The sequence below is a fragment of the Triticum dicoccoides genome, chromosome 7B (genome assembly GCF_002162155.2).
Source record: "Triticum dicoccoides isolate Atlit2015 ecotype Zavitan chromosome 7B, WEW_v2.0, whole genome shotgun sequence".
In the NCBI taxonomy this organism is placed as follows: Eukaryota; Viridiplantae; Streptophyta; class Magnoliopsida; order Poales; family Poaceae; genus Triticum; species Triticum dicoccoides.
In genome coordinates, this window is record NC_041393.1 from 374519563 (window position 1) to 374531900 (window position 12338).

The following is a 12338-nucleotide window of genomic DNA, read 5'->3' on the forward strand; positions in this document are numbered from 1 at the left end:
GCGCAAAAGCGGGTCATGAGTGTCGTGAGGGCTGCCATAGATTTCGGCTTTTCCTGTCCTAGGTGTCGGGCAAGCCATTCGTCTCGGATGTTGTGCCTGAAGGCTGCAAGGGCCTCGGTGTCCGGACAATGGACTATTTGATTTTTCTTAGTTAGGAACCGGGTCCAGAATTGTCTGGCCGATTCCTCTGGCTGCAGGGTTATGTGGCTTAGGTCATCGGCGTCTGGTGGTCGCACATAAGTGCCCTAGAAGTTGTCAAGGAATGCGGATTCCAGGTCCTCCCAACAACTAATTGACTCTGCTGGCAGGCTGTTAAGCCAATGCCGAGCTGGTCCTTTAAGCTTGAGCGGGAGGTATTTGATGGCGTGTAGATCATCACCACGGGCCATGTGGATATGAAGGAGATAATCCTCGATCCATACCGCGGGATCAGTTGTTCCATCGTATGATTCGATGTTTACGGGTTTAAAACCCTCGGGGATTTGATGATCCATTACTTCATCTGTGAAGCATAGTGGGTGTGCGGTGCCCCTGTACTGGGCTATATCGCGATGCAGCTCAGATGAGCTTTGTCTGTTGTATTCGGCCTGGCCGTATTTATCATATCCGGTGTGACGGTTATCGTCACGTGATGTGGGGCACCCACGCGATCCGTAGATCGATCTTGTTTGTCTTGCCTTATCCTCAAATATGTCTCGCAGGTCTGTTGCGTTTCCCCGTGCTCTGGTATTCTTAGAGCGGCACCGGGGTGCGGCTTTGGTTGAGGGCTGAAAGGCCTCTCTATCGCGGCCATGGGGTGGCCGATCGGGTGCATCGTACGCTGGTGATGTAGGTTTAGTTGCTTCCTCCTCTAGTTGGGGTAGCAGCCTGCGCTTTGGGTAACTCTTGGAGGGGCGTTCGAGTTTATACTCTTCGGCCGCCAGGACTTTAGTCCATCTGTCGGCTAGCAAGTCTTGGTCAGGTCTAAGCTGCTGTTGTCTTTTCTTGAGGCTGCTCGCCGTGGCCATAAGCCTGTATTTGAAACGCTCTTGTTCGGTGGGATCCTCTGGCACGATGAATTCGTCGTCGTTGAGGCTTGCCTCGTCTTCGGAGGGAGGCATATAATTGTCGTCCTTGACCTCTCTGTCTGCCGCTCTCTCATGAGGGCTAGTGCCTTCGTCCTCCTGCGTTGAACCCTGCTGGAGGGGGTTGTCTTCGGCACTGTCCGGGGTGTTGATGTCTCCGGTGCCGGATTCGCCGTTTTTGCTTTAGCGGGATTTAGAGCGACGCCGCTGACATCGGCGCTTGGGTTGCTTCTTGGAGGGGTCGTCCTCCGTTTTTTCATCGCCATCCCCTGCTTTGGGGGTGTCCACCATGTATATGTCATATGACGAGGTGGCCTTCCAGTGCCCTATAGGTGCTGGTTCTTGGTCGTCTCCTTCATCGGCGTCCATACCGTCGATGTCTTCAGAGTCGAAGTCGAGCATGTCAGTTAGATCGTCAACAGTTGCTACAAAGTGGGTGGTGGGTGGGTTTCAAATTTCTTCGTCGTCCGCATCCCAACCATGCTGACCATAGTTCGGCCAGGGCTCTCCTGACAAAGAGAGAGACTTTAGTGAATTCAGGATGTCGCCAAAGGGCGAGTGTTGAAAGACGTCCACGGCGGTGAACTCCATGATCGGAGCCCAATCGGGTTCGATCGGAAGGGGTGCGGAAGATTCGGGGTTCGGAACGGAGTCCGGCACCTTGGAGTCACGGGCCTTGCAAAGGACTAGGCTGGTATTCGGCTCTATCGCCATAGAGATTGCGGCTCCTGGGGACGCATCCAACCGACCGTCCCCGACTGGCGCAGCTGGCTCCGAGCTAGTGGTCGGAGCGGAGACCTGAGCGGCGCTCTGGGCGCTGTCCGGTGGCAGAGCTAGATCGTGCCCATCGTGATAGTGCGGCGTGCTCGGCCGTGGCTCGAATCCGTCGAAGATCAAGTCCCCGCGGATGCCGGCCGTGTAGTTTAAGCTTCCAAACCTGACCTGATGGCCAGGGGCGTAGCTTTTGATCTGCTCCAGATGGTGTAGGACCTTGAGAAGAGGTGTCTAGAGGGGGGTGATTAGACACTAAGTACCAAAGTTGCAGTTTTTAGCCCTTTTAAGTTTAAGTGGAGTTTAGGCACAAGTTTAACATTCACAACACATAGCAAGCAAGCATGCAAAGAGTATATGAGCAGCGGAAAGTAAAGCATGCAACTTGCAAGAATGTAAAGGGAAGGGTTTGGAGGATTCAAACGTAATTGGAGACAAGAATGTTTTTGGCGTGGTTTCGATAGGTGGTGCTATCGTACATCCACGTTGATGGAGACTTCAACCCACGAAGGGTAACGGTTGCGCGAGTCCACGGAGGGCTCCACCCACGAAGGGTCCACGAAGAAGCAACCTTGTCTATCCCACCATGGTCGTCGCCCATGAAGGACTTGCCTCACTAGCGGTAGATCTTCACGAAGTAGGCGATCTCCTTGCCCTTACAAACTCCTTGGTTCAACTCAACAATCTTGTCGGAGGCTCCCAGGTGACAGCTAGCCAATCTAGGAGACACCACTCTCCAAGAAGTAACAAATGGTGCGTTGATGATGAATTCCTTGCTCTTGTGCTTCAAATGATAGTCTCCCCAACACTCAACTCTCTCTCATAGGATTTGGATCTGGTGGAAAGAGGATTTGAGTGGAAAGCAACTTGGGAAGGCTAGAGATCAAGATTCATATGGTAGGAATGGAATATCTTGGCCTCAACACATGAGTAGGTAGTTCTCTCTTAGAAATAGGATGCTGGAAGTGTAGGTTTAGTCTGATGGCTCTCTCCACGAATGAAGAGGAGGTGGAGGGGTATATATAGCCTCCACACAAAATCTAACCGTTACACACAATTTACCAAACTCGGTGGGACCGATTCAACAGACTCGGTCGGACCGATTTAGTAAACCTAGTGACCATTAGTGATTTTTGGTGGGACCGAAGTGCAACTCGGTAGGACCGATATGGTTAGGGTTAGGGCATAATGTAATCTCAGTGAGACCGATTACACAAACTCGGTAGGGCCGATTTTGGTAATTAGCTAACCAGAGAGTTGGTCAGGCAAACTCGGTTGGACCGATTATCAAACTCGGTGGGACCGATTTTGGTAATGAGTCAACCAGGAAGTTTGCATTGTAATCTCGGTAGTACCGATTGCTCAAACTCGGTGAGACCGATTTTGATAATGGACATACACAGAGAGATTACAATCCCATCTCGGTGAGATCGAGATCCCTATCGATGAGATCGATTTGCTTAGGGTTTGTGGCAGTGGATAAGATATCCAAACTCGGTGGCGCCGGATAGAAAGAATCGGTGGGGCCGAGTTTGACTTTAGGTTTAGGACAAATGTGGATGTGAGAAAGTAGCTGAGGGTTTTGGAGCATATCACTAAGCACATGAAGCAAGAGGCTCATTAAGAAACACCTCATCCCTCCTTGATAGTATTGGCTTTTCCTATAGACTCAATGTGATCTTGGATCACTGAAATATAAAATGAAGAGTCTTGAGCTTGAAGCTTTAGCCAATCCTTTGTCCTTAGCATCTTGAAGGAGTTCCCACATCCTTTAGTCCATGCCACTCCACTGTTGAACTTGTCTGAAAAATACAAGATAAAAGTGTTAGTCCAACAAGAGATATGTTGACATTAATTACCAAAACCACCTAGGGAGCACTTGTGCTTTCAATCTCCCCCTTTTTGGTAATGGATGGCAACATACATCAAAGCTTTAGATAAGGATAAGAAGAATAACAAGTAAAGCTTTGGAAAGACATGTAACAAGCATAGGCTCCCCCTACATGTATGCAATCATGTGAATATGAAATATAGAAGCATGTGAGAGCATAACCATGATAGAGAAGGCAATGTGTTACATGTATCTTGGACATATGCATCAGAGCAAAAAAAAATATTAAAGGAAATACCTTCATGCCCTTGAGTCCTTCTTGCAAACAGTATGTACATCAGCAAGAATTCCTCATACACATGATTGTGATGCATATACTTACCTTGTAGTCTTGAGTTGGCTTAGGATGGAATGAACCTGCGTAAACAAGGTTAGATAACACAGATGCACCTACTAGCCAGAGCAAACAGAAGAAACCACAAGAATACCAAGACTGGGATGACATGTAGAGAGTGAGTACTAAGTACTTCATTGGATTTGACATGTCCCCAAGAGTAAAGATATGCAATGAATTTGAATGATTTCTTTCCCTTAGATGTCTTGCTCCCCCTGAATCTAGCATGGGATACTGGGAGAAGATAGGGAACAGAAAATCAGAGCTGAAAGATATAAATGAACAGAGCTAATGCAAACTAATGCAAGTAAGCACATATGAACATGTCTTTCCCCTCAAGAAGACATCTGGCATCTCTCCTCTTGAACACCAAGCATATGGGATCCTTGAGAAATACTTTCTACTAGTATTCTCTCCCCCTTGAGATCTCTCTCTCTCTCTCTCTCTCCCTGAAGGATCTCTCTCCCCCTGAGAAGGTGATACTCTCTCGAAAATGATAAGCTTTGATGTGATCTCTCTCTCCCCCTTTGACACCAATTTCCAAGAAGGGCTTGATAAAGATGTAATCTCTCTCTCTCTCCCTCTGGAATTTGTCGTGAATGGGTTTGAACCTTGAGTCACAACATAAAGCAATGATAAAAATGTGATGCTTGTAGAGGACAAGATTCATTGAGTGGAGCTGGATCAGAAGAAACTCAGAATAAGTGGCAAACTGTTTTTCCTGCTGTGAAATCGGTGGCACCGAGTGGTATGCTTCGGTGGTACCGAGAGTTTTCGGTTGGACCGAAAATAACAAATCGGTGTAACCGAGTTCATCACAGAGAAAAACACTTGTCACCTCAGCTCACTAGACTAGAAAGATCTCACAAAGATTTGCAAGGAATTAACTAAATGATATGCAATGAACTGATGCATAAAATGCAGAGCAAACAGAAAGAAATCTAGATGAAGTTTTTTTTTTGAAAGGGGAAACAAATATGCATGAGACAAATGCAATAACACACAAGAAAACACAAGGGAACTTCATCTAGAGATGGTCGGCGACGAAGTCACCTATGTTAGAGTATATTTACTTAGGAGTCAAGTGAGATCACTTGATCATAGGTCATACTCATCGTTTAAGCTCAAAATGGGGTTGCCATTTTTCATTTAAGCATCTTGATGTATTCACATCTTGTCGAGTTGCTTTAGCTCATGACTTGGAGTAAAGCTTCTCTAAGATGGAATAACATACCTTGGTTGGTGGTGTTGTCCATGTAGTTGAACTTGTGTGAGTTGCTCGAGGTTGATGTAGCTCATCAAGAATTTGGAGAACCACTTGGAATTTGAGTCCATCTAGCTACATGGGTTAGTTCTTGCAAGGAAGAGCACTTGTGTATCCAAAAATGACACTCATGAAGCTTAACATGGAATTTGTCAAAGGATATGTTCGAATGGTTTCGTGCTTCCTTGTCTTCAACCACCTCTGTATAGAGACTTGGTGATGTAGAGATTGCTCAAGATGTGAGTAGATTACAATCTCATGGAATTTGATTCAACCAAGTACCTACATGGGTTAGATAGCATGCAAGATACAAATATATCCAAGACATAAGATTTTCATCATAAGAGAAATATCAAGGATTAGTCATAAGCTCATGTCTTGCATGTATCCAATGGAGTTTCTACTCCAAGTTTGAAGCATCAATGATGTTCAATTCTCCTCTCAACCTGCAAAACACTTTCTCATCAAGAGGTTTAGTGAATATATCCGCTAATTGCTTTTCGGTGCGAAGATGCTTAAGATCAATGTCACCCTGAGCAACATGATCTCGAATGAAATGATGACGAACTTTAATATGCTTAGTTCGAGAATGTTGCACAGGATTACGACCAATTTTCATAGCACTTTCATTGTCACAAAGCAATGGAACATGTTTCACATATATCCCATAATCTTTAAGAGTTTGGGTCATCCAAAGTAATTGAGCACAACATGAACCAGCGGCAATGTATTCCGCTTCGGCGGTGGATAAGGATACCGAGTTTTGTTTCTTGGAGGACCAAGACACAAGAGATCTACCAAGAAATTGACAAGTACCCGAAGTGGACTTTCTATCAACCTTGTCTCCGGCATAGTCTGAGTCAGAGTAGTCGACAAGATCGAAAGAGGCCCTCTTAGGATACCAAATGCCAATGGTGTATGGATTAAGTATCTCACTATCCTTTTCACAGCCTTAAGATGACATTCTTTAGGAGCAGCTTGATATTGTGCACACACTTAGCATAATATCGGGACATGAAGCACATAGATATAACAATGAACCAATCATAGAGCGATAAACCTTTTGATCGATCGGTTCACTATCTTTGGTCAAATCAAGATGTCCACTAGTAGGCATGGGTGTAGTCATACCTTTGCATTCTTGCATATTGAACTTCTTGAATAAGTCCTTAGTGTACTTCATTTGAGAGACAAAAGTACCTTCCTTAGTTTGCTTGATTTGCAACCCAAGAAAGAATTTGAGTTCACTCATCATAGACATCTCAAACTTCTCCGACATTAGCTTCCCAAACTTTTCACTAAAATGAGGGTTAGTTGAACCAAATATAATATCATCAACATAGATTTGGCACACAAATAGTTCTCCATTAACCCTTTTAGTAAAAAGAGTAGAATCAATTTTCCCAATTTCAAAGCCTTTTTCAATAAGGAACTTGGTCAAGCATTTATACCATGCTCTAGGAGCTTGTTTAAGACCATAAAGAGCTTTGTGAAGTTTGTAAACATGATTGGGTTTCATAGGATTGACAAAGCCGGGAGGTTGCATAACATAAACTTCCTCCTCTATTTCACCATTTAGAAAAGCACTTTTAATGTCCATTTGGTACAAGGTGATATCATGGTGATTAGGATAGGCAAGTAAGATGCGAATGGACTCAAGTCTAGCAACGGGGGCGTAAGTCTCACCATAGTCCATACCTTCGACTTGTTTGTAGCCTTGGGCGACGAGACGTGCTTTGTTGCGAACTACTTGTCCATCTTCATCTTGCTTGTTGCGAAACACCCATTTGGTATCGATGATGTTGTGGTTGTTGTCGGGCTTCTCAACCAATGTCCAAACTTGGTTCCTCTCAAAGTTGTGTAGCTCTTCATGCATAGCGTTTATCCAATCCGGATCTTCCAATGCTTCTTCAACCTTCATAGGTTCAATGCTAGAGATGAAAGAATAGTTTTCACAAAAGTTAGCTAGACGAGTTTTAGAGCGAGTGATTCTCCCGGTTTGAATATCATTGTAGATTTGTTCGACGGGATGGTCTTTATCAATTCTTGCTCAAACTCGTGAGAGATTTTGCTTGGATCTTCGTTGAACATATTCTTCATCTTCTTCTTCTTCTTGGCCTTCTTCATTGTTGGCGCTGTCGTTCTCTTGTCGTGGTGGAGAAGGAGGTTGTTGATGTTCATCTTGATGCACTTCCTCGTTTCCTTCATCTTGGTGTGTCCCACTTGTGGATGCTTCCGTGTCAACTCTTGGTTCACCTTGTCGTGAAGTAGAAGCTTCCACTTGGACAGACGAGGTACTCTCCTTCACCTCCGTTGGACGGACCTTGCCAATAGAAAAGTCTTGGATTGCTTCCGAAGGATCTATGTCTCCTACATCAATTGGCAATTTCTCTACTTGCGAGCCGTTAGATTCATAAAACTTCACATCTACCATCTCTTCCACCTTTCGGGTGAAATTGTTGTAGACACGATATGTGTGAGAGTTTGAGCCATAACCTAGTAGGAAACCTTCATGAGACTTAGGAGCAAATTTAGAACGACGATGCTTATCAAGAATGTAGCACTTTGAGCCGAATACTCGAAAGTATCCAACTGGGGGTTTGTTACCAGTGAGGAGCTCATATGCCGTCTTGCCGAGTAGCTTGTGAAGATACAAGCGATTTGTTGAATGACAAGCTGTCTCAACCGCTTCTGCCCAAAAGTGCTTCGGCGTCTTGTACTCATCAAGCATCGTTCTCGCCATTTCGATGAGCGTCCGGTTCTTCCTCTCAACAACTCCATTTTGTTGAGGTGTGTACATAGCCGAGAACTCGTGTGAAATCCCTTCTTCGTCAAGAAAGGTGTCCACATTTGCGTTCTTGAACTCCGTTCCATTGTCACTGCGAACCTTCTTGATCTTCACTTCAAATTGATTTTGGGCCTTCCTAGCGATGTTTTTGAAGATCTTCTCAACCTGCGATTTATCATCGAGAAAGAACACCCACGTAAATCTTGAAAAATCATCAACTATAACTAGACCAAAAGAATTTCCACCGAGACTCTTGTAAGAGTTGGGACCAAAGAGATCCATGTGAAGTAGCTCGAGTGGCCTCCTTGTGGTCATGATGTTCTTCACGGGATGCCTTCCTCAAACCTGTTTACCTGCTTGACAAGCACTGCAAAGTCTATCCTTATCAAATATGACATCATTAACTCCAAGCATATGATTTCCTTTAATTAAGCTTGTCAAGGTTTCTCATGCCAACGTGACCTAGTCGTCTATGCCATAACCAACCTTTTGAGGATTTAGCAATGAAGCAAGTTTTAGGTTGAGCCTTTTTAGTGAAATCAACAATGTATAGATCACCTCTACGTATGCCGGTAAAGACCATTTTATGATTGTCTCGACGAAACACTTGGCAATCAACTTCAGTAAATAGGACATTGAAACCGAAATCAGCAAGTCTAGATACTGAAAGTAAGTTGTATCCAAGAAATTCAACGAGCATGACATTTTGTATGGAGCTATCATGTGAGATGGCCACCTTACCGAGGCCAACCACCTTACCCTTTGAGTTGTCACCGAAAGTGACATACTTTCGAGGACTATCATTATCAGCAAGCTCACGAAACATGTCTTTATCTCCGGTCATGTGATCGGTACATCCAATATCAAGAACCCATTCCTTTCCTCCTGACATATATCCCCGAAGATTTGCCATAAGACCAAAGTGTCTCATTGCATCATCAAGATCGAAGTCACTTTCATCATCCTCGTCATAGTATCCATGTTCAACATCGTCATGTGGTGGATCAAATCCTAGAGAGGGTGATTCGTTAGAGTGATTTTGACAATGATCTTGTCTATGAATTTTTATAGCTTCGGAAATAATATCACTAATAATACCAACATTTCCTTTGGCACGCATAAGATTTGTAAGCTCAAATAGACGATCACCAAACATAGGATCACTAGTATTCGTCTTACTCAAGGCAATATACTTATGAAGAATTTCATCAAGATTTTTCAAACAATAATCAGGAAATCGTTCCTCAAGAAATTTCCATATAGTGTAGGCACACTCAAGAGTAGGCAGTTTTATAATCAAGTTTCTAAGCAAGCCTCTAGTGATAAGATTAACAATTCTAACATTCCTAATCATGTCAATAGACTCATCAAGGGTAGGATGCATAGGATCAACACAAGGTGCACAAGGACTAGCAATGTACTTGTTCAAATGATATTGATTGAAAATTACAAGCATCTCATTTTTCCACTCATGAAAATACTCTCCATCAAGAATAGGCACTCTATGTCTAAGACTCCCCAAAGTAGACTCATCCATCTTCCTCCAATGGTGATTAAACCAAAGCAATGGAGACCGATGCTCTGATACCACTTGTAGGACCTTGAGAAGAGGTGTCTAGAGGGGGGGGTGATTAGACACTAAGTACCAAAGTTGCAGGTTTTAGCCCTTTTAAGTTTAAGTGGAGTTTAGGCACAAGTTTAACACTCACAACACATAGCAAGCAAGCATGCAAAGAGTATATGAGCAGCGGAAAGTAAAGCATGCAACTTGCAAGAATGTAAAGGGAAGGGTTTGGAGGATTCAAACGCAATTGGAGACATGGATGTTTTTGGCGTGGTTCCGATAGGTGGTGCTATCGTACATCCACGTTGATGGAGACTTCAACCCACGAAGGGTAACGGTTGCGCGAGTCCACGGAGGGCTCCACCCACGAAGGGTCCACGAAGAAGCAACCTTTCTCTATCCCACCATGGCCGACGCCCACGAAGGACTTGCCTCACTAGCGGTAGATCTTCACGAAGTAGGCGATCTCCTTGCCCTTACAAACTCCTTGGTTCAACTCCACAATCTTGTCGGAGGCTCCCAAGTGACACCTAGCCAATCTAGGAGACACCACTCTCCAAGAAGTAACAAATGGTGCGTTGATGATGAACTCCTTGCTCTTGTGCTTCAAATGATAGTCTCCCCAACACTCAACTCTCTCTCATAGGATTTGGATCTGGTGGAAAGAGGATTTGAGTGGAAAGCAACTTGGGAAGGCTAGAGATCAAGATTCATATGGTAGGAATGGAATATCTTGGCCTCAACACATGAGTAGGTAGTTCTCTCTCAGAAATAGGATGCTGGAAGTGTAGGTTTAGTGTGACGCCCGGATAATTAAGCTACAGTGAACCTCTGCTAATGATACCATGTCACCTCCGTTACTGTTGCTAATTCCGCGTTAGTTCAAAACTGATCAAAATCCAAATTCAAAAACAAGTCAAACAATTGAAGTTCTCAAAAGTCAAAACTAAATGTTGTTATTGTGAAAAATAATTCATAATAAATATTGGTGGAGAAGACACACTGTTATAAAGTAGTTAAATGCACTATAATAAATAAATAGTGGCAAAACAGTTATTCAAATGCTTTTAAGATAATAAACAATTCCAAAACTATTTTATTTCAGTGCCAAACTGTTTGTGGTAGTGACATAAATTGTAACACTATTTTAGGTGCCACTTTTGTATTTTATTGAAACAAAGGTAAAACAGAAAAGAAATAAAATAATTAAAACAAAACAAAACAAAACAAACAAACAAAAAAGGAAAAGAAGAAGCCCCCCTGCCCGCTGGTCCTTGGCCTAGATGGCCAAGCGGCCCAGCCAAACTGCCCAGCCGGCCACCCCATGGCCTATATGGCCTCACCCACCTAACCCTAACCCGATCCACCCACTCACTCGATCCCCCATCGTTCCCCTCGTCCCCTCACCCGCGCCGCCACACGCACGCACGCTCAGTGGAGCGTGCGCCCGGCACCCGAGCCGCCGGTCCCTAGAGGCCGCCGCCCACCGGTGCCGAGCACCGCCACCCCCGATCTCCTCCTCGCAGCTCCTCCCTCCTGCCCTGATCTGCAGTGCTGGACGCCCGCTCGTCGATGTCGTCGCAGCCACCTCTCCCTCGTCGTCGATCTACCTCGTCGGACCACCCCGAGCCCGCTGCCTGTCCCTACAGCATCGCTGTGAGCTCCGCCACCCCCCTTGTGCCTTCCTGAGCTCGGATACGAGCTCCTGCATGTCCCCCCCACCACCCGTAGCTCCGGCCTCCCTCCCTCTCTCCCCTTGTTCTTGGTCACCGGCGTCGTCCACCGCGCGCCGACCGCGCTCGGCCCTGCGCCTCGTCGTGATCCTTCGCACGTCGTCGCCACACTGGCCTCCCCTGCCTTTGCTCCAGGCCCGGTCGCACCTGCAGCACCCCGCTACCGCCCCGGGGCCGTGGCCTCCTCCCAGTGCGCGCCCACCGTGGCCTCCTCCGCGTGCGCACCCACCGTGGCCGCGCCTCGCACGCGCCCCGTCCCGTGCGCGCCCACCGTGGCCGCCTCTGTAACGTCCCGGATTCGATGCGCCAGGTGCCTGCCAGTTATTCGTCGTAGTTGCCATGTCATTTGCTTGCGTGTTGCATTTTATCATGTCATCATGTGCATTGCATTGCATACATGTTCGTCTCATGCATCCGAGCATTTTCCCCACTGTCCGTTTTGCAATCCGGCACTCCTATGCCCTCCGGTGTTCCCCTTCTGCCTCTCTTCGTGAGCGGGTGTTAAACTTTCTCGGAATGGCCTGAGGTTTGCCAAACGGCCTTGGTATAGCACCAGTAGACCTCCTGTCAAGTTTCGTGCCATTTGGAGGTCGTTTGGTACTCCAACGGTTAACCGCGTAGCCCGAAACCCCCCTTTCTCTTTGCAGCCCAACACCCTTCCAAAGTGGCCCAAAACCCATCTAACTCCCCTCCTGCTCTCCGTCGTTCAATCACGATCGTGTGGGTGAAAACCGCTCCTCATTTGGACTCTCCTAGCTCCCTCTACCTATAAATATGCCCTCTCCCCCGAAATTCGCGGTATATTCCCCCCGAAACCCTAGTCCTCTTCCTCCCGCCGCCACCGGACACGTCCGGCCGCAGCCGGACATGTCCGCCCCGCCGCCGCAGCCAACCCGTGCGCGCCACCTGTCCCCGCCGCCGTCCCACGC